This window comes from Rhinolophus sinicus, chromosome 1 (assembly GCF_057876585.1).
Source record: "Rhinolophus sinicus isolate RSI-liver-muscle chromosome 1, RSI-T2T, whole genome shotgun sequence".
NCBI classification, from domain to species: domain Eukaryota; kingdom Metazoa; phylum Chordata; class Mammalia; order Chiroptera; family Rhinolophidae; genus Rhinolophus; species Rhinolophus sinicus.
This window is the reverse complement of record NC_142501.1, coordinates 64,757,906-64,779,329: the sequence shown is the minus strand read 5'-3', so window position 1 is coordinate 64,779,329 and position 21,424 is coordinate 64,757,906. Positions and strand designations below refer to the sequence as shown.

Sequence of the window (21,424 nt, the reverse complement as noted above, 5' to 3'; positions counted from 1 at the left end):
CTGCCTCAGCCGGGGGAGCGCAAGGCTCATAATCCCAGCATGGGCCAGGGAGCTGTGTCCTACACAACTAGACTGAGAAACAACGGCTTGACCCAGAGTGGCAGGGGGGAGGTGGAAGAAGGGGGGGAAAAAAAGAATAAATTTAAATATTCCAGATGTAATTTCAATTCAACAGTTATTCATGGAGTATTACTTGGTTTACGATCCTGAGCTGGGTAGAATTGCAAAGATACTTGTCCTAGGATCCCTCATTTAAGGTTCTTCCTAAAACGTGCACCATGACTGTTACTTAGCACCTTTGCCCCTAGACTCCCTTCACATATAGTCCTGGAGAGCAAAACAGTGTCTCGTTTGTAGTGTACCTTCAGCATCAAGCCTTATGCTTGGCATATAGTAAGTGCTCAAAAAGATATTTCTGAATGAATAAAAGCAGTAGATGATGAGTGCCAACAAGAGATACCCTGTTTCTCCGAAAATAAGACCTAGCCAGACAGTCAGCTCTAATGCGTCTTTTGGAGCAAAAATTAATATAAGACTGGTTCTTATATTGTATTATATTGTATATTGTGTTATATAAGAACCGGTCTTATAGTAAAATAAGACCGGGTCTTATATTAATTTTTGCTCCAAAAGACGCATTAGAGCTGACTGTCTGGCTAGGTCCTATTTTCGGGGAAACACAGTATGTATACCAGTTCTAGATGTCTTCCTCCAAGTCTTATCTCTAGCTGCATGGCCACCTATCCCCATCCCCGCACACAATTTTATGCCCAGCCACGTCAAGCTTACTACACTTCACAGCATATGATCACTAAGCTTTACATGTGTTTTTCCTACTCTCTGAATACCCTTCCTCCTTTGCCTGGTAAGCTCTTAAGCATCCTTGATGATCTGGTCAAGCATCACATCCTCAGTGGAACCTTCCCTGACCTTTCAGAGTTAATCACACTCTTCTCAGCACTCACTTGGTATTTTGAACAAGGCTGCTCCTAACATTTATAGGGCCCAAGCAAAAGCACAGAGGGAGGCCTACATACCACATGCCCAAATGTTTAAGAAGTTATAAATCAAGCTAATCAACGGTTGAATAAAATATGTTCTATTCTTCTCCCTTGTCAAACATGCCACCATAATAACGGAATAAAAATTATGAGGAAACATAATTGACAAAATATTAAAGATGATCAAATTTAATTTAACAGTCTTTATTAAACATTATTTAACTTATAGGCTAGAAATATTTGGATGAGCAATAAAAAGATAAACATAATTCACATATTATTATATATTATTATGTACATTTGTATATAGTTATTCCATAAAATAGATTTTTCTTTAGCAAAACCATTTATTATATTATAATGAAGATCTTCATTTAATTTGTGTTATACAGACAATTATGATCTAAAGGATTAAACAATAAAATGTAGTTGTAGTGAACGGATACAAAATAGAATATATCTCTTGTGTATATTAGAGTAAATGTAAAAGCAAAGCTTAAAATATTTTTTGTGTGTTCAAGAAAGTTATTTCTTTAATTTTAATTTTTTTTTTGCCGTGTAATCTTTTTTCAATTAAATTTATTGGGGTGACAATGGTTAGTAAAATTACATAGGTTTCAAGTGTACAATTCTATAATACATCATCTATATATCACATTGTGTGTTCACCAGCCAGAGTCAGTTCTCCTTTCATCACTATATATTTGACCCCCATTACCCTCTCCTACCATGCCCCCTCAACCCCTTACTCTCTGGTAACCACTAAACTGTTGTCTGTGTCTATGAGGTTACTGTTTCTTTATTTGTTTGGCTTGTTCCTTTGTGGCTTTCAGTTTTATATCCCACATATGAGTGAATTCATATGGTTCTCAGCTTTTTCTGTCTGAAATATTTCGCTTAGCATAGTAATCTCAAGGTCCATCTATGTTGTCACAAACGGCTGTATTTCATCTTTTCTTATGGCAGAGTAGTATTCCATTGCGTATATATACCATATCTTCTTTATCCAATCATCTTCCATTGTGTATATGTGGGGACAGAGCCCCAGAAAGTAGTTTCTAGGCTCTCGGCCTCACGTGGAAAGGTGCTGGCTCGGGTAGTACATGGCCGTCAGCTGTAGCCAGTTAGCCAATTAGCCGCTGATATAACTGCTGCGGCTACCAAGGAGAGCAGAGCAGAGTCGAGGAGAGTCGTCGGTCAGTTGGCAGAAAAACGGACAGCAGGTCGCACGTCCGGTGAACCCAACCTCCAGTGAGACCATAGTGGTATGACTCCCCTACCTATGGCTCCGTGGGTGTTCCTTTTTGGCTTCACCATATCCTGCGTCCTTGTGTGGGGAGCTGGAGCAGAGACCCCGCAGGCCGCCTCGCACGACAGTATATATATATCACATTTTCTTTATCCAATCATCTAACAACTTTGGTTGTTTCCTTGTCTTGGCCACGGTAAACAATACTTCAGTGAACATCGGAGTACCTATATCTTTATGGATAAATGTTTTCAGATTTTTTTGGTAGATACCCAGGAGAAGGATTCCTGGGTTATATGGTAATTCTATTCTTAATTTTTTTTTTTTTAAAGATTTTATTGGGGAAGGGGAACAGGACTTTATTAGGGAACAGAGTGTACCTCCAGGACATTTTTCCAAGTCAAGTTGTTGTCCTTTCAATCTTAGTTGTGGAGGGCGCAGCTCAGCTCCAGGTCCAGTTGCTGTTGTTAGTTGCAGGGGGTGCTGCTTACCATCCCTTGCGGGAGTCGAGGAATTGAACTGGCAACCTTGGGGTTGAGAGCCCACTGGCCCATGTGGGAATCGAACCGGCAGCCTTCGGAGTTAGAAGCATGGAGCTCTAACCACCTGAGCCACTGGGCTGGCCCAATTCTTAATTTTTTTAAGGAACCTTCATACTGCCTTCCATAACGGCTGCACCAATCTATATTCCATCAACAGTGTATGAGAGTTCCTTTTTCTCCATAGTCTCTCCAACACTTGTTATTATTTGTCTTGTTGATGACAGCCATTCTGACAGGTGTGAGGTGATACCTCACTGTGGTTTTGATTTGCATTTCCCTAATAGCTAGTACAGTTGAGCATTTTCTTCGTATATCTGTTGGTCATTTGTATGTCTTCTTGGGAGAAGTTTCTGTTCATGTCCTCTTCCCGTTTTTTTAATTGGACTGTTTGTTTATTTGTTATTGAGTTGCATGAGCTGCTTATATATTTTGGATATTAGCCCCTTATCAGAGGCATTGTTTGCAAATATCTTCTTCCATTTAATTGGTTGCCTTTTTGTTTTGTTGATGGTTTCTTTTGCTGTGCTGAAGCTTCTTGGTTTGATATAGTCCCATTCATTTATTTTGTTTTCTCTTCCCTTAACTTTGAGGTCAAATTCATAAAATCCCTTTTGAACCCAAGGTCCTTAAGTTTAGTACCTATGTTTTCTTCTATCAAGTTTATTGTTTCAGGCCTTTCAAATATTTTAAATTGTCTACAAAATTGAAAGGCAAAATACACATGATAATTAATGCATATCAAAATTTTAAATAAAAAACCTAAAAATAAAACTGGTCCATTTCCAAAAAATGTTCATACCTATATACTGGTGCTGGGATACCCATGAAGGATTGACTATGAATAAGAAAATGCAGCTGATCACTTTATAGAATCAAAGTTCAAGGCTTGCCTCTGCAGGACTCTGTCTCTTTGTCTCCTAATTTTCACCTATTTAAATGTAATTGTTTTGAAAAGTTAAATATTATTAAATATTTTTATGAAAGTAAAATTATTTGCAAATCTGGTGTTCAATGATCATCTAATTACTAATGTAATAATCAGTATTATGCAGTCAGGTGCCACATAATAACATTTTGGTCAACAATGGACCACGTATACAATAGTGGTCCCATAAGATTACAATGGAGTTGAAAAATTCCTCTTGCCTAATGATGTTGTAGCATTATAACATCATAGTGCAATGCATTACTCATGTGTCTGTAGTGATGCTGGTGTAAATAAATCAAATACACTGCCAGTCATATGAAAGTATAGCACATACAATTATGTAAAGCACATAATACTTGATAATGATAACAAATGATATGTTACTGGTTTATGTATTCACCATACTATACTTTTCATTGTTAGAGTGCGCTCTTTCTACTTATAGAAAAAGTTTGCTGTAAAACAGTATGCTGTGTTACATTGGCAGCAGCCTCATATACCTCGTGTTTACCGCGTCTCTTGATTGTATCGTTTTTCTCTTATGCTTGATTTAATCCCGTGTTGTTTTATAAATGTAGTGTAGCCTACATGAACAGTGTTTACAAAGTCTAAAGCAGTGTGCAGTAATGTCCTGGGCCTTCACATTCACTCACCCCTCACGCAGTGACTCACCCAGAGTAACTTCCGTCCTGTGAGCTCCATTCATGGTAAGTGCCCCATACGGATGCACCATTTTTTAAAAATCTTTTTATGCCATGTTTTTGCTGTAACTTTTCTATGTTTAGGTATGTTTAGATACACAAATACCATTCTGTTACAATTGCCTATAGTATTTAGTACAGTAACATGCTGTACAGGCTTGTAGCCTAGGAGCAATAGGCTGTACCATACAGCCTAGGTGTGTAGGAGGCTATACCATCTAGGTTTGTGTAAGTGCTCTCGGTCATGTTAGCACAATGATAAAATCACTTAATGATGCATTTCTCAGAACTATCCCTATTGTTAAGTGGCACGTGACTGTATTTCATTCATTAGTTAGAACTAAGTCTATGTGTATAAATTTAAAAGTAATGTGAATTTTTTAAATGTTGCAAATTGCCTTCTTCAGAAGCCATATGCAACAGTTTTAAATAATGAGCCAATTGGTGAGTATCTTCCAGGCTGCAATTTGGAACATTAAGAGACACAAGAAAATCGATGCTCAGTACTATTGGGAAACGATGTTATTTATGCAAGAGGAAAGATGTGACAAGTTCATTTGTTTTTCTCTCTTACCTAAGTACTTCCACTGCTCAAGCCCTCTTCTCACTCAAAGCAGCGTTTTATCTCTGGCACTGGCAAATGCACAACCAATACACTTTCAGGGTAGTCATATGCTTATAGTTTAAGGATATGGGGCAAGAGATACAGAGAAGTGTTTCCCTGGGGGCCTGAAGGATGTTAGTCTTCAGAGTGATGTTTAGAATTACCAGACATGTGCAGGCACTGACTGCCAGATCCCAAGTAACAGAGTTCATGAGCTCTTTAATAAAACGTGTGTGTGTGTGTGTGTGTGTGTGTGTGTGTGTTGTGACATACTGCCATTATTCTTTACATATTGTCACCTAAATGAAACCCTTGCTTCCTCTAGCATGAAATCTTGAAGTCATCCTGGACTCTTTTCTTTCTCTCACCTCCTATATCAAATGCATCTCCTAATCCTATTGGCATTAACTTCAAAGATAATTCTTGAATCTAACTATATATCCAACTTCCTCTACCACCACTGTAGTCCAAGCCACTGTTATCTTTCATCTCTTGGTGTGCTGTGCCTCCTAACTCATCTGTTTCCTCTCTCCTGCTCCCCAATGCCTCCTAATAATGCATCTTTAACAGTAGGCAGTCATCCTCTTAAAATATAAGGAATATCATTTCAAGCCTGTGTTCAAATTACTTCAATACCTTTCCATCACATTTAGAATAAAATCTATAGTCTTTGCCATCTTCTACAAAACTGTCCCTGATTTGCCTGTCTATCTCTCTTTCTTCATCTCCTACCATTTACTTGCTGGCTGGACTCCGGACACATGGGCATTCTACTGTCTGTCAAATCCTCTCAGCACACACCCCCCTGAGAGCCTTTGCATTGTCATTCTCCACACCTGGAACACTCCACGTCAGAGAGTACAAGACCAGCTCCCCGATCTCATTTGCTGCTGATCCTTTCTAAAAAAGCAGACGTTGTCCTTCTCTATCTCTTTACTTTATTTTTATTTAGAAGCGTTATCAATACATGACATAATATTACATATCTATTTTTTAAGGCTACGTGTCTGTCCTCAAGATTTGTCATGTCAGATTTGGTCTATGTGGCTCAAGGGCCTGGCTCTGGAGATGGGCACTTTACCCACGTTTGGCCATTTCTAGCCACAGTGATTCATTTGGGATTAGACAAGTGACGCAAATAAGTATCTGCCTAGTACTATTACTGAAACCTTTTGGAAATAAAAGCTGATTTTTGTCGAGCTGCTAAATTGGAGCAATTAGTGGCCATTGTACCTACCAATCTATGGGAGAGACTGCTTGAAAATAAAGACAACATAGAGGAAAATAGCACTAGGAGAAGGAAAGAGAGATTTTTAAAAACTATTCTTATTAAAAATATAGCTAACATACAATATAATATTAGTTTCAGGGGTACCCCATAGTTATTCAACATTTATATACCTAAAGAAGTGATCACCCTGATAAGTCCAGCAACCATCTGACACCGTACTATGCTATCACAATATTGAGATTTTTTAAAATATATAGTTTAAGCACTTGGATTTTCAGTTCAGTGATCCAATGAATTCATTTTTTCACTTAAGCCAATTTGATTTTCAGCCACCAAAAGATTCTGATGAATATTTTTATACTGCATTATTCTATGTTTGCTTCCACATTCATACATTGATGCATGGGTAAATCAGATGTTACTGAAGATTTGGTGCATCTAAAGAGAATTGACAAATGGAGTGTTATAGTAATAATATGATATAATATATTAATATTATGGTAATACTATAACAGAATAATTGTATAATATAATAAAACAATAATATCAAATTGTACACTAAAGATGACATTTCTCATAGTCCAAGGGAAACTACTCCAAGAAGTTGAGCAAGTCACCGGTGTTTCTTCGTGCATGTTCCTTACTCCTGTCCTTAGATATGTGCCTCTTCTTTCTAAATTCCACAGGAGAAACCGCACCCACCTTTTGGGAAATCCTACCAGGGCTGAGAGTGGAGTGAGGGAGAGTGGTGGCTCCAGCAGACAAATGCAAGGTGGCCTCTGGCATTCTAAGTGCCGCCAGGTAGTCCAAGGTGGACATGCCTCTTCCAAATCCAAACTACTTTTTGTGTCTTCCTCCTAGGGTGAGAGGCAGTCACTCAGTCCAGCAAGTGTGTCCCCTTGTCCAGCAAGCGATTGTTGGATCATACACATACAAGCACCAACAATTCTCAAAGACAATGTTATCTAAGCCTGTAAGAGAGAAAGGTTTTCCTAAACGTCCCCCGGGAGATTTGCGGAGTAGTATTAGCTCTTTACCTTGATCTTACCCTTAAGTTTTGTCATAAAGTATATTGTCTCAGACATGATGGCAATATGAGGAGGTCTTAGTAGCGTGCCATAATGTATAGTTGCTGATTCAGTTTTCAGCCTCGTTCCCAGTGACCTAGTCTGAGGGAGCTGAGATGGGAAGTTGTTTACAGAGGTGACAGCTTCATTCTTTCAGTTACAATATCTTTCTTCCTACTGGATCAGAGCTCCTTGAAGAAGTCTACATCTCTCAACCAGAGTAGATAGTTAATAAATAGGTGTTGAATTAACAAATGAAGACTGCCATGGTTATATTTATGGATTCATCACTCATGAGTTTGGTAATGGACTTGATTTATATACATCACTAAACAGAAGTTTATTTGGAGTCTTTATTTTGAGGCAAACTCTTGGTTTTCTAGAAGTTGCTGGTTAAGATAAAAATATCTGCGAAGGAAAATAAATTAGTCCTTAAGCATCCATTAAAATGGAATCGGTTCCCATATTGGCCAGAAGAGGGCAGGGTCCCTGTGGGAATGTGACAGGATAGATATATTTTGATACTGCAGAAAAGTTTCAGAGCATATGGCTTGCCCAGGGAAGGTGGGAGTAAGTGACAAAGATAGTCTGAATGGGGACAAGAGAAGAAATAATCTCCAGAAGGGGGTAAGGTAGGAGAGCTTTAAAAATTCGGTTTACTTTATCCAAATTCATCATTTATTTGTTAATTTATTTCTTCATCAAAATTATTGAGTACCTGCAATGTGTTGGGCACTGCGCCTGGGTCTAGCAATACAGAGATGAACACAACAGACGTGGTCTCTGTCCCAAGGAGCTTCTAGGCAAGTGACAGTCACAGAAATTAAACAAGTACATGTATAATTATAGATTTTGATAAGAATTGTGGGGGAAAAAACTAGGATGTTACGAGAACCCCTTTAAGTCAGAGGAAAGCTCTCTAGGAAATTTGAAATCTTACTATGTAGAAAGTTGGGAGAAATGTGTTCCAGGCAAAAGGAATTGTTTGCATGAAGGCCCTGCATAGGAAGGAGATTGGGATGTTCAAGGAATTAAAAGAAGGCCAATGTGGCTGCACCATTTTCCAGAGAGCCTGAGAGGGATAGTGGCTTGAGGTAGATTGGAGCGGTGGGGCAGGATCATGTAGGACCTTGTAAGCCATGCTCCAGAGTTTGGATTTTCTTGTATGAGCAATGGGGAGCCAGTAAAGGGTTTTAAGCAGAGGAATGATGTCGTCTTATTCAATTTTTAAAGGGTCACTCCGGCTACAGTGTGGAGGGGCTCTGGGGGAAGCAGGGATATTAGGAGGCTGTTACAGTATTTCAGGGAAGAGATGATGGTAGCTTGGACTAGATCGTTGACAAAAGGTGGAGAGAACTGGTTAAATTAGAGATGTATTTGAAGATAGACTTGACAAGACTTGGTAATTGGAGGTTGAGGAGGGGTGCCAAATGATTTTTGACTAGTTTCTATCATGAGCAATTGCGGGACTGCAGGGAAAGGCAGGCTGCGGGTGTAAGGAGGTAGGGTGGGGCATAGAAAATCAAGAGTTCAGTGTTGGGCATGTGAAGTTTGAAATCCCTGTGAGATATCCAGTGGAGATATTCTGAACTGAAAGAAGGGCTAAGTGAGAGATGCAAACTTGTGAATCATGCACATATACAAACAGCTTCTAAAGCCATGAGTGTGGATAATGTTAGAGCAGCAAGAAGAGAGAGGAATGAGATGTCCCAGCACTAAATCCTGAGACACGACAGCAAAGGCAGGAATTGCAATCTTTTCATATTCACGCTTTTGTGAGTTAATGGGAAGAAAAACTTTCAGAAATCAGTCGTTAGTGGCCACATGGTTTTTCTTCTTGAAATGGACTCTTATGCACCAAAATGACAATTTACCACAAAGCCAGTGGCTTAAAACAACACGAATTTATTCTCTTGAGTTTCTGGATGTCAGAGTCCAAAATAGGTCTCACTGGGGTAAAATACGGGCATTTGGCAAGGTTGCGTTCCCTTGGAAGGCTTATGGGAGAATCTGTTTCCTCGCATTTTTTCTGGTTTCTAGAGGCCGCACACATTTCTTGGCTTGTGACCTGCTTAAATCCTCAGAGCCAGCAAATGACAGGTCAAGTGTTTCTCATGCTGCATCACTTGGACATTGATTCTCGTCTCTCCCTCTTTTATTTTTAAAGACCCCTTGTGATTACATTAGGCCCTCCTGGATAATCGAGGATACTCTTCCCATCTCAAGATCTGCTGAGCAGCAACCTTAATTCCATCTGCAACGTTAAGCCCCCAAGCCACGAAATATTACACATTCACAGGTTCATTAGATTAGGATGACCCCCTCTTTGGGGGTTATTATTCTGCCTACCAAACTTGATAAGCTTTGTTTTCTCCCTTTGGAAAAGTGTAAAAGAGTGTACATTACTCAAGTCCGAGGAGAAAGTCCTCTCTGATAATCCAAAAGGGCGACCACTGACAAAAGTTGTGAGATTTACTGACGTGTCTGTGTATGTGTATGCACTCATATCTATATTTAAGCAATACACCCAACTGGATAAGGAAGAGGAACAACTAGCTACGTTATTGGTTAGAGACTTGTTTATACTTTTCTTGTCAACTAGAATAGCTGTTCGTTTTAACAGGGGTCCTTAATGCCTTTGTCTTAGTCCATTTGGGGTTCTATAACATCATACCACAGGTTGGGTAGTTTATAAACAATAGAAATTTATTTCTCACAATTATGGAAGTTGGAAAGACCAGTATCAAGGCACCCGCAGATTTGTCCTGTCTAGTGAGACCCTCTTTCCTGGTTCATAGATGGCCACCTTCTCCCTATGAACTCACATGGTGAAAGGGGTGCAAGAGCTCTCTGAGATCTCTTTTATTAGGGCACAAATCCATTCACGAGGGCTCCACCTTTATGACCTAATCACCCCAAAAGGCCCCAACTCCAAATATCATTACATTGGGGGTTAGTATGTCAACATATGACTTTTGAGGGAACACAAACATTCAGTCTGTAACAGTCTCTTAGTAAAACATAATGTCATTTAACACTTATTAGAATGGTAAAAAAGAAGCCAAACCAAATCAAACCAGACCACACCTGAGTACTAATTGCTTGTAGAATCAGAGCAACTAGAACATTCATGCATTGCTGGTGGGAATGTAAATTGTGTAGCCACTCTAGCAAACAGTCTGACAGTTCCTCAGAATGTTAAACACAAAACAACGCTATTTCTAGGTATTTACTCAGGAGAACTAAAAACTTATGTTCACATAAAACCTATATGTGAATGTTTATAATGGCTTTATTTGTAATCACCAAAATCTGGAAACAACCCAAGTATCCCTTAGCTGGGGAACGGATAAACAAATGGTGGTACATTTACACTGGGCTACTTACTACTCAGGAATAAAAAAAAGAGAAAAAAGAAAAAAGGAAAAATGCAAAAAGCATGAATGAATTTCTAAAGCACTATGCTAAGGGAAGGAAGCCAAACTCAAACGGCTACACACTGTATGTCATTTTATGACATTCTGAAAGAGATGAAGTTATATATGGAGAAAATAGATCAGCAGTTGCCAAGCACTGGGGATGAAGGAAGGAGGTGACTACAAAGTGACATAGGGGCAGTTTTGGGGTAATGGAATTGTCCTATGTCTTAACTGTGGTGATGGTCACACGTATGTAGATGTTTGTCAAAACTCACAAAACTACACTAGAAAGGGTAAATTTTTACTTTGTGTAAATTATACCTTAGTTTTTTTTTTTCAAAAGTGCACAAATTCTATAGGTCTTTTTGGTCCAAGAAAGGTCCCATTCTAGGTCTATATTTTTATAGAGTATTAATTTTCCTACTGTTATCTTAAAAGATAATTAAATGAATCTGCATCCCATTTAGCTAATAAAATCAAGGTCCATTATTAATAAAGAGCCCTCTAACTAACATCTTTGTTGAAACACATCATAGGAAGAACAATGAACCAAGGAGTCAGGAACTCAGGGTTCTGATACCAGATAGTCCCTGACTGGTTTTGTGATTTTAGACAAAGTTATTAAGTTTTTTAGGACTTCACTTGCCCTATCTGTAAAATGGGAATAAGGCCCAATTAAACCTACCTCTGGAGTATTATGAATATCAAAAGCCAAACGAAAAGTATACTTGAAGTGCTTGTCAAAATTAAAAGTTCCCTTTCACCATAAAGTATTATTATCCTTTTTCTAATACTAATTACTTACTATTTAATGGTCACTGGCTCCGCTGAGCAGTGAGGTACGCCTTGCCCACGCAGTAACTGATAACCATCACAACGCTCATTTGCGACGGTGCTAATGTTACAGCAATTCTAACTTACAGAGAAGGAAACTGAAGTTTTCAGAGGTTACAAAAGATGTACCTAAGTCACCCAGCTAAGGTGAGGTAAAGTGGAGACAGAATTTAGTGCTGTCTAACCCCAGGCGCATGGTCATATTCATTCCTCCATCTTGCTTTTCTCAGAGCTGTTTTCTATTTAGAGGCCAAAATGTCCAAGTTGGACTATAATAAGACATACTGGGAATTGTATTGCATATACATATAGATATTATATATACATAATATATGAGAAAGCCGAATATCTACTAACGCGTTGAAGTTTTCGATCAATATATAGAAAAAGACAAAGATGGTAGACTGAAGGAAATCAGCATTTTTATTACTTGGCTGATATACATTTTACTCAGGGCAAATAAGTGTTTGTTCATTTTCCCAACAATACCCCCCCACCACCATTTTTTTTTTTAACTGTGGCAAAATACTCCCAATAATATTTTGTATCAAAAAAGATAAGATCTTTAATATCTAACTTTCTTTGAGTGATTTAATGTACTTTCCTGAACTAAACGTTTATTTGTTTCAATTCTCTTTTAAGGAAACATGTGAGGCTATAAATTATATCTAGAAACCACTTTAGCTGTATCCTTGATACATAGTACTATTCTGATATATAGTATTTTTATGGTTGTTCAGGTCTAAATATTTTATAATTTCCATCATCATTTCCTCCTTAACTCATGAATTGTTTCCAAGTGCGTTTAACCAAAGTGTGGTGTTCCTCCTTTCCATATTGTTATTATTGATGTCTAATTTAGTGATAATGTGATTAAAAAGGTAATCTGTATGACATCAAATTTGGGAAAATTTTAGGCTATCCTTTGTGACTGGTATGTGGTTGGTTTTGATAAGCGTTGCATGTGTGCTTGAATAGAATGTGTATCTTTGCTTTTGGGATTAGAGCGTTTCATATAGCTGTACTGAGTATATAGAATCCCCGATGCATGGCCTACAACAAAAATACAATTTGAAATTTATTCAGTGAGAGTACACTTCCTCTGTCCCTGAATATAAGTTCCCAAAATTGTGATGATTTTTTTCTGTAAGGTAATAGAGTCTTGTTGTCACTTTAGTCCCCAAATCATCATCTCTGGTCAGTGTCCTACAGGAGATATCAGTGCCTCCATGTGCATTCAGGTGAGACTGCTCCTCCTTCCATGCTGATATCTCTATTGGCTGTGGCCAGCCTTGGTGACTGCAGGTGGCTTCGGATCCTCGCCTCTTCTCTCCCGGCGTCTTTTTAATCTACTTCTCCTTTTATGCCTCCTGTCTTAGTGAACGGCTCCAGCACACACCTGCCTGGGTCAGAGTGGGGAATTATCTGGACTCCTCTTTCCACTGCCACCCCCATTTCTAACACCAAGACTCATCAACTCTGCTTCCCGCGTATCTCCAATTGGTCCACTTCTCTCAGTGTCCCGACACTGCCTCTGTCCGGGCCACCTTTATCTCTTGCTGGCATCATTGCAATTGTCTGCGAACGGATCCTCATTTCTGTTTTGCCTCTACTAAATTCCTTAGGCTGTCGCCAGTGATTTTTCTAAAATATAAAGCTCATTACCTCATTCCCTGCTCAAGTCATTCAGTGGTTCTCTATGGATCATAGAATAAACGTCAAACATCCTAACTTTGCTTACATGGCCCTTCAGGATCTGGCTCCGTTTTAAAAAACTTCTCTCTAGTGTCTTCTGTGATCATTTCCTAAAACAAATCTACACTCCAGCCCTTCTTACTGGTCTTAAAAGAGTAGAATGATGGAGAAAAGATTATACACACATACATATCGTTGTATACACACATATATATACATACATACATATATGCACATGTAATATATATTGGGGACAAATATGGTAAAATGTAAGTATATATAATGGAAATTATAATAATTAATAAATGTTTTTAAAAATTGTACATGGGAATCTGATTATAAAAGGCAAGTCAGTCAATACATTAATTGCTTCTTCTTCCCTAGACCCCATCAGAATCATAGCAAGGGCATTTAAAAGGTGTAGATCCATGAGGACAAAAATAATGAGTTTGGAATCAATGGCAAATAAGACACTTCCACACATTTCTGGAATCCAGATTTAGCAAATTTAGCAGAGCAGAAGGACCTGCTTCTTTGACCTCACACAAAGGGAGCTAGAGACAAAAGAAATCCGATTTGCCCAGAGGAATCCCGGAAAGACTTAGATTCTGGAATGCCAGGTAGAGTAGCCGATGGTAGGCTTAGGGCTGAAAATAGGGAGATTATATGGGTCAGTTGACTGCCATCTGTTTCTTAAAAATAAGAGAATGTCAGCAGCCTGGTTTCTGTCCTCAAGGTCAGAGGTGACTTCCCAGGAGACCTCAAGAGTCCCAGAAAAAAAGACCTTCACATACCTGTTGTATGAAAAGTTAAAAAGATCTAATCAAGGAAAAATCTCCCAGAGAACAGAACAAAAAGATAAAGACAGAAAAAAATACTTAAAATATTCAAACAGCCTAGAGGATTAAGCCAGCAGGATCAACATTATGACTCGCAGGGATCCCCAAAGCTAGGCTAGAAACAATGAAGGTGAAGACATTATCAAAGAAACAACATAGGAACATTTCCCAAGATCAGAGTCTGTTAACAAATAATCAGCTTCTCAGTGAAGCATTTTCCGACCAACTCATTTCAACTGCAGCCCCGCCACCCAGCACTGCGTGTCCTTCCTCGCTACTTTCTTTTTCTCCATTTACAACCCACCTGACATACTATGTATTTCACTTGCTTAATGTCTCTCTTCAACGTTGGAATGAAAGGTCCCCATAGGCAAGGAATTGTGTCTGTGTTGTTCACAGTGGCATCTTCAGGGCCCAGGTTGTGCTTGGCACAGTAGGTGTTCAAAAATTATTTGTGGCGTGAACCAATAAGTGAATGATGCGAGAGATCAAAATCCTTGTCTGCCATGGAAAGAAGTCAGTTCGTAATGCCTCAAATTCGTTCACCAATAGGAAGTTGTATAGGCCTGTAACTTAGAAATAGGAGGCAACCCCCTAAAGGAACAACTGAAAGACTTACAGGTGCCTCGCTGCACCTGAGGAACAGAATGGGCGAGTGGGAGTGGGAGGAGGCGAGCCAGTCACTGCTGTTTTCCATTGTAAGTGTTTGGGAACGATTTGCTTTTTTCACTGTGTGCCTGTACTGGTTATGTATGTATGTATGTATGTATTTATTTATTTATTTTAAAAGAGTGTGTATGTCTTAGAAAAACATTTTGTATTTATTTACTGTAAGCATGCCATATCAACAATAATGCTAGCTAACATTTATTGAGCACTTATTATATGCCAGGCATTGTGCTAAGATTTATATAGATTATTGCTGAATGTATTCCATATCTGTTGTGATTTTGCAAGGATCAAAAACATCTGGGTTTAACCTAAAACTAGAAAAAAAAAAGAAGAACCCTCAATCCCAAAATATAAATATTTAGTAACCTAAACTCAATTGAATAAATTCTGCTTCTCAACCCTCATAACGGAGATATGAATTGGATATGGATTCTCCTGTCCTTAAAGTGCAAGAAAAAAAGCACCATATGATAATTTTTCAAATAAGGTTTCAAATAAAGTTTTTATGTACTGGGAAGTTGCAAAGGCACTTGTCAACAGGATTTGTTGCAACAGGGACTGAAGAAAGTGAATGGAAAACTGTGTATAAGCTCTTTTGAAAACATCTGTCAGTGTCATCTGTTTGTTTTCCCACTATCCTTCTTTCCATTTCACATTTTTCTTTCAGTCTGTTCATCTGAAATGTCAGTGACCTTTGTTTCAGGAAATTTTTGAGATTTTCACAACATGAAATGGCTTCTGGTCATTTTGGGATCTCTGCTCTGATCTGCTTCCTTCTGTCTGTGCCTAGGTTTTCTGCTACGTGGTCATCAGCCCGTTGATCAGCGACCCACAGAGACAGTCACCACTGCACATCATTCTTCAGACTGTCCAAAGGTAAAATTTAAACATTGATATTTGTTTTAGCACAATTCCTTCGTTTAGATGCTCCTGGTGTTTAGACTGTGCTATGGATCTGTTGGGAGCAGCCTCTCCCTCTCTTTTGTTTTTGCTTAGTTAAGCTCCTTCCCATGTGTCAGGCTTCAGCTGAGAGGTACCCCCTCCCTGGAGGGGCCTGTCTCAACAATGACGCCACCGAAATGGGCATCCTGAACCTCCGGCTGCTCCTGGAGCGTCCCTCGGACATTTTACTTCATACGCTGTATTGTTCCTGCCACTTATTCTCAGTCTCCTGTGTTGGACCTTATGCTTTATGGGCACAGAGATGAAACTGTTTGCCTTGCTAGCTCCAGTACATGGCACATGGCAGGTGCTCAATAAACATTTGTTGAATGAATAAATGAATGAAAACAACTGTCAATGGATACAGTTCCACTTTGGTTTGCATACTGAGTATACACACGTACCAAGTACGTGTGAAAATAACTACCAAACAACTGCACAGCTGTGCTTAACAATTACTGAGTCAAAGGCTAATGAGTTAAAAAATATTGGCCTAAATCCACAAGTTAAAGGAAAAAGAGATAGAGAGAAGGCCGTGCATATTTCCTGTGTTCCATAGGAAACGAATATTTCCTAAGCTCTTTTCCTCCAGCAATTTGCTAAGTAAATTGAAAATGCACCATATAATTTTATAGCCCCATGAAAGAAGAAAATAAAATGCTTTCAAAATGGTTTGTGCTACATGCTGTAACCTAGCCTTTTATTTATGGCTTGACAAATAGGTGAAGGAAAGTTGTTGTATTTTCCTCTTTCTTCAGAGCCTTTGAATAATAGTTAACAAAGACCACATTGAAAGCTTAATTTGCCTTATCACTCATGAGATCAGGTTCTGGATTATGTAAAGCAAAATGTTTTCAATGCATCCCCCTCCCTTACCTGTGTTCCCAATACTCTAGAAGCGTCCCAGTTACTTCATGCTTTTCCAATTGCTCTTCACTGGACCAGAGCTAAGGGGCCCTGAATGCCCTCACAAATGATATGAAAAAGCTGAAAGAGAAGTTTAAAGGTGGTTTGAAAATTTACATCTAAGGCTAGTTGAAAGATGATTAAGGAGGTGTGGTCCTTCTGTGATGATGGGGAAGTTAGAAAAGATTTCATTTTTTAGTTCACGTTATGTGAGAGGCCAAGGAATAACATATCATATAGACAAAAATTGCTTGAAACTACCTCATGGAAATACAAATGGCTAGTACGAAGAAACAGAATTATTCTACTTTGATGGCTTATGTGTTTTATGTGCAAAGTTAGATTTTCAGTTTATGTAACTCGGAGGGAAAATAGATAAATCAGGATGCCACTAATAATAATTGTGGGAGAATTTTCATTGACATATAAGATTAGACTCTGGCTCAATGTCTATTTTTATATGGTAGTTGTTTCTTTAGTAAGAAAAGTACTTCTTTTAAATAGAATGTGTCTTTGGTTCGAATGGCGTTCCAGAGACATATTTAGTTAAAAGTTGAAACAGTTTTGGTCACAAATCTTATGATGCTATCCATTATGACCAGAATAATAGCCACATTTTCTTTCATTTATCCGTGTGCGATAATATGTGCTATTGCATTTACTTCCTTACTAGCTCTACGTTGTGTACTAGTCCGGCTAGAATTATAAATGTTATTATTCCTTATACTTAATTAGGAATAACTGTATTTTTATATTATCTTAAATCTAAGAAAATACACATCTCCCACATATATTTAATGTAAGGTTTTATATATATATATATATATATATATATATATATATATCCATATACATACACAAATATATGGAGATGGAGAGAGATATAGATACAGCTGTAGGTGTAGATATAGATATAGATGATATAGATATCTGCAGTGACTGAAATAGACAAACCTTCTCATGAAACTCCACTGCTGAGTATGAGGTTGCTATTTTGCTATTTGTTAGTTTCAAACTCCAGTAAGTTCTATCAGCAGCAGTTCAAGGAAGTTCCTTGTTTCTTTAACCTGGAAATATAATAGGAAGCTGTGCATACGTGAGATATGGATGAGCCAGGAAAGGTTCCCCCCATCCAGTACAGTTTCCTTTCCAGGCCCTCATTCTGAATTCTCACCACTTGGAAATAATTCCTTTGTGTTTAGGCTTTCTGGACATGTCAGTGTCACAGAATCCTAGAAGTTTAAAGCTAAGAGGAATATTAAACATCTCATTCAATCACCATCCTCCGCCTGTAGGTAAGGAAAATGAACCTCAGAGCTTCGTCCAAGGTCTCATGCTCTGAGAGTTATAGGATCAAAACTAGAAGCAAGGCCTTCTGAAGGTCAGTTCTGCTGTCTTTCACTATGTTCCTTCATTTATTCACTCGTTATGGCATAGTCAGGATACTTCTGGGGGAAAGTGAGAAAAACCCAACTCTGACACACTTCAAGAAGAGAACACGCTTCATTAGCCTTCAGGCACAATTAGGATCCAGTGGCTCAAATAATGTCTTCAACACTTGCTCTGTCTCCAGTCTTGTCTCTGCTTTCCTCTATGCTAGCTTCATTCTCATCCCATTCTGTGGCAACAGGCCTTGCTCCTCACCACCTTTCCCTTAGAAGTCACAGGAAGGCATCCTACTAGTTTCAATTCTACCAGAGTGAGGAAGGCTCCCTTTGCTAGTTAGTCCCATTAAAAGGCTGACATTAAATCTCCTGGGTTTGCCTTGGGTTATGTACCTGTGCTTAAACCAATCAGAGGATCAGACATGGCCTAAGTCACATACCCTCCTCTGCCACCAGTGAGTGGATGGTAGCTCCAGCTGAATCTCATGGGCTGAGAGGGAAGGAGAGGAATTTCTTTATTTAAAAATAAATTAATTAATTAATAAAAATGGAGCACTGTTACCAGAGGAAGGGAAAATAGATGCTGAGCCATTTAAAACAGCCACTGTCTGCTTCTAGTGCATACTGCATCTGGGACACTGTGCTGTTTGTCTGTGTAGCCTCTATTGTTAATTCATTTGTTTATCAGATTTTTTTTTTCTTTTTTCAAAATGAATGTGCTGGCCGCAAGCCGAACCTACAGAAACAGGGTAGAGGAGAGATTATGGTGGATGTATTGAGGGAGTGATGGGTTAGCGACAGGGAGTGCTTTGGACTATACAGCCCTGGATAGCAGAGGGAAAGTCAATTCTAAATGAAGGTCAGTGGGCTGTCAGAAGACGAGAGTGATCTGGAGAACAGGCCACATGAGAGTCTGCCAGAAACACTTTATCTGCTCAGCCCAGGGAAGACTGGTCATTCATTCATTTACTGCAGCACTTTTGGAAGGGCCACTATGGCCAGTGACTGTGCCAAGTGCTAGGAGTCCAAAGGTGGCAAGACAGGTCTTCCCTCGCCTTCACAGGAGAGGTGGAGGGGGTCACATTACACAAAGATGAATGACAGTTGCAGTAATTGCTGCCAGCGAGAAGTTCAGACTGTCACAAGAGAATATGCATTAGAGAACTTGGGTGGAGGTGAAGATGCGGCGGTGAGAAAGGCAGAGAGGGTCCCTTAGAGAGTGGGGCATTTAAACAGAGACATGAAGAACGAGGAGGAGGTTTGCTAGCGGGGAAGAGGGGCCAGGAGAAGGGAAAGAATTCCAGGTGGAGGGTATTAGAGCCTGGGGGAAAGTGCTCAAGGCTACAGACAAGAGAATGGTGCATTCTAAGCCATCCTAGGAAGGCAGGCCAGTGAGGTGGGAGGGAACAGAGTGAGGAAGGCCCGGGAGAGTCATGCTGGAGAAAGAAGCAGGAGCCAGGCTTCGCCATGTGATTCGGGCCATAGGAGAGCATTAGATTTGTGATTTGAGTCTTGCTGTGGGTAGAGAAAGAATTGGAGTGGGACGACACAGACAGAGTGTAGAACAGGTGATGGTGGCTTGGATTATCGTAGTGGCAACAGAGATGGAGAGCAAGCAGCCACATTCAAAAGGTGTTTGAATTTCTTAGTGTTGTAAAGATGACTTCTGCAATAGTTGGACAGGCAGTACAACCGACCTGTGGATCGGTGGAAGTTTCATATTTTCATTAGCTGGTTGAATTGTAGGTTTTATTTTCCATGACAGTATTAAATAGGCTGGGGATTAGGCTGAACATAATTTTTTTATAGCTAAGGGTCTCCCATTGTAATAAATAATGACCATATATCAGCCTGCCGAGTGCTTGATTTAAGAGTACAAGGCCATAGGGAACTTTGCTGAGCCTACAGATTTGGTGACTGAACTAAAGATAAAGAAATGAGACTTTAAACTCTGGTGGCCCTGTAGAATGTTCTGGGTCCTACCACCAGCTTGCTTGCTGTAGCTTTGATAATCCCTTAAATCTGTTACAGCTCATATTCTTCTGAAATATATTGTTGGGTTGATAAATGGGACGAACAGCCAGGTTCAGATGCTTTGCATTGTGAAGAATTCCAATTGACGGGGGACAAAGTCTCTGAGGCTGAATGTGCTGTTATTACTGTGGTCCCCTGAAAAACCAACTTTGCAAAATTGAATTTGAGCCTGGGAAGCTAGAATTAAATATGCCGGGGATGTACACCCAAGAGAAGGTTTATACAGCACAGCAATTGCACAGGATACTCTACAGATGTGCATTAGTCTGGAGGTAAGAGAGTGGAGCTAGAGGCGGGGAACCTGAGATTACATTATGGCTCTACCATTTACCAGCTCTGTCTCCCCATGCCAGTCATTTACACTCTCTGAGCTTCAGTTAATGCACCTGTAAAGTAAATATAATAATAATAATAATAATAATACCTGCTATATCACCCAGCACGGCACTGAAGATGAAAAGAAATGAAATTTGTGAATGTGCTTTGTAAGCAAAAATGAGGATGCAATAAGCACTGCCATTATTTACTCCAGACAAGATAGGCTAAATTGTGCCATGGTAAGAAACAACATCTCAGTGTTTTAAAATAAGGTTTCTTTTTTGCCCCGTGAAGTCCACTGCCGTATGGGCAACATTTAGGGTATTTGCCTTCTATTCATGTTGATTATAAAATATGTGGCTTTATGGAGGCTTTTTCACACTGACCTCACCTTACTTTCTGGTTATATGGTGAGCCCTGCTGGCTGTGCCACTAACTCGCAGTGCTGTCTTTTCTCCTCTCCTGGGTCCATTTTCCTTTTGGCAAGCATACTTGGGAGTTGTCACTGGGACATCACCCATTTCATGTTTCACACGGGTCTGGCCCTTCCCCCACCCCTTACAGAGGTCCCCCGTTCTTGACCGGCTCTGGGGATATATATATGACCCACCTGACTAGTGTTTTCCTTCCTCTGGCCAGAATCACTGGTGGAATGAGTGGGCTGTGATCCAGGCTGGCCCAACAATATTGAACCCTCAGATTTTGTTGGCAATATTGAAGAAAAAGTATCTTTTCACAGAGGTTTCGAGGCCAAGAGGCTGAATGTCTAGGATTTCCACTAGCTACCTTGCCACCACTAGGGGGGAATCGATCAGAGATTGACCCTAAGAAATAGAAAAGCAGAACTGAGGCCAATACAATGTCAGGCTCCTGGACACATTCTTTGGGTTTCAAATCATGCCTCAAGATCCAGCATCCTGGACTTCTCGGCTCTATCAGCTAATTATTATGTTTTTTTTTTTTTTGTTTTTTGGAGTAAGCCATTTCTTACTGTGGCTGAAGAAGCCCTGGCTGATGCAGCCATTCATCTCCAATAAAAGTGTTGCCAGCCTGGTCA

The 21,424-nt window shown here is 39.5% G+C and overlaps 1 long non-coding RNA gene across 1 annotated transcript in view; it reads left to right on the top strand.

Moving 5' to 3' along the window:
- The window catches only part of LOC109447781 (uncharacterized), a 54,192-nt gene that overhangs the window by 31,715 nt on the left and 1,053 nt on the right, over window positions 1-21,424 (top strand). The window contains exon 3 of the long non-coding RNA XR_016022169.1: window positions 15,573-15,658. This is a non-coding gene — a long non-coding RNA (uncharacterized LOC109447781). The remainder of the gene's footprint in view (window positions 1-15,572; window positions 15,659-21,424) is intronic.